Genomic DNA, 2,421 nt, shown 5'->3' with positions numbered 1-2,421 from the left:
TAATCTAAGGGCAGAAGGATGATCTTCTTACTATGTTGGTCTTTCTCCATGGAATAGATCCCATTTGCTCTTTTAATTTCAATGCATTAACTTTCATTTTAGCAGGGAGTTAAACACCAGAGTGCGCTGGGTCCAGATGTACAACATTACTCTCGTGTGTTATTTTTTTGGCAAATAGAGAAAGCAGAACTCCCAGAGAAGGCTCCACACAGACAGGAAACACTGAGCCGCTATGGTACCGGAGCACAATGCTGGGATCAATATTTTTAGGTTCACAAAAACAAGATCTGACTGAAGCACTTTGGTGGTGGAAACAACATCCATGCTGGTGGTCTGCCTCATAACTATGGTGGAGTCTTTGCTATGGAACCGTGATTATTTTTACACTAGTAGGTGTTATTTCAAAGAGCTAAAATTTGTTGATGTTTTTAAAAATGTAATAACAGTTTACATTATTTGTAGCTAGTTTGGATAATTAAGCAGAAGTGCTTGTCTTGTCTCACAAAGAGAATAAATGGCTTGCAGACATGAACATCCTGGCTCTCCACCCTTTCCTTCCACAGAGCAGCTGATTTGTAAAACATTCATATAGAAATAACAGAAATCAGTGCTGCAGCGGTGAAAATAGGAGCTAGTTTGTAAAACAAAAATAAAATTGTAATAAATATGAAATAGAGGCCTAATGAAGACAATGATCAGTATGACAAGTGTGCTCACACATGCACACACCCTGACACAGCCTTTGCTCTCTCACACAGCCCTCCTTCTGTTCACTGCAGCAGCAGCTTAATGTTGCATCAAAGACCCAGCCGTTCACAGAGAAGCCTCTAATGGAGTTTTTTTTTTTCTTCAGCATTAATGCAACGTGCCAAGCTGCCGCTCCATCATTAACCCTGTAAACTACTTCACAACTCCTGAGTGTACCAAGACGAAAGAGACAGCAGAATATAATAGAGAAGAAATATAGACAGAGACAGAGGAGAGGAGACCAGCCACCGTGACCGGCTGCACTCTCTGCACTGCAGTACAACACAGGGTGTGATTTATCCATCAGCTGGCCAGGGGGGAACTGAGCGTCACCATTAGCAAATGAGCCCTAATTCACCCAGACTGCAGAGAATGTGCTTCCTCTCGCTTAGTTTTTGACTCGCACCCCAAAGCCAAGTGCCAGCGCTGCTCTCTCTGAAGCCGAGTTGATGACTGCAGATCCCTGAAGAGATATGTTTATATTTAAATGGCAAAATCCTGGCCTCCTGTGTCAACTGACAGTAATATGTGAAAGTCTGTGGGAGCTGGGAGGAGGTTGGGGTAGAGTACTGCTACTAATCATGGTTTCTTTCAGCAGCACGAAAGAAAGCCCAACGATGATACCTGTACAGTAATTATGTCCTAAAGTACAGTATCAAAGATATATGTTGCCATTTAAAAAGGAAGGATTATTGGTTCTTTCTGTCCAGCGTAGAGCATCTGTTCACTCATTTGCACATAAACATCTGCAAGTGAAAATTGCAAAGGTTGATGGAAGCAGGGCAGCACTGCACACGAGCAGAATAGCAGCCAAATTTAAATCAGGTATGGGTTATAGTTCTTTCTTTACGAGAGGATTTTTTGGACCATTTCGATCACACCTTAGAATTTCTAGAAGTCCAAACTGGGCAGTTTGGGCTCTTCAAAACTGCAATGCCTGAAACTGCATATTTTTATGGTTAAAGCCAAAATATTCTCCCACAGGATGCACAGAGAAAAGCTCAAGGCGCTGTAACACAACCATTTTTAAATGTCCAGTCACATCATTCACAAAAAAAAACATCAATATCAATAGTGTGTTTAATATGCATTAAGAAGGACAGTGAAGAAAACATGAGGGCTTTTATAAAAGCTAAAAGTGCAGAGAAGGATCCAAATGTTTGTAAAAAGCAGTTGAATAAAACAAGAGTGACAGAGAAAAACCAAAAGGTCACTGTCAAGGCGACCTGTGGATAGCAGAGCTGGACCAAAAGGAGGAATCAGAAACATGAGGGATAAACTAAAAGGTATCAAAGAACAAACTACAAAATAAAGTGAGCCAAAGAAAAGAAAACCACACGTTCAAATCAACAGGGAAAACATGATACAAGGGAGGACTCAAATAATATCCACACACCAGAGAGATGGGAAACACCAATCTGACTAATGAGACAAGAGAGGCAACGCACACAGGACTAGGAACTATCACAATAAAACAGGAAGTAGCAAGCACAGAGACCAGAACTGAGACATGAAATTGACAGAACTAAGCAGGGACATGACTGGGGAGACAGAACTGAGTTCCACTAGAGATGCTGAGGACAAACACATGGACGAGACTAACATATTCAAACAAGGTTTGAACTCCAGACTGAGACAGAGTCCAGCCCCTCTCCAGGAGACTGGTTCCAGAGC

Source organism: Pundamilia nyererei, unplaced genomic scaffold, assembly GCF_000239375.1.
Source record: "Pundamilia nyererei isolate P.nyererei 1_Seehausen unplaced genomic scaffold, PunNye1.0 scaffold00038, whole genome shotgun sequence".
NCBI classification, from domain to species: Eukaryota; Metazoa; Chordata; class Actinopteri; order Cichliformes; family Cichlidae; genus Pundamilia; species Pundamilia nyererei.
The sequence above is the reverse complement of the archived record's forward strand: the minus strand, read 5'-3'. Positions refer to the sequence as shown.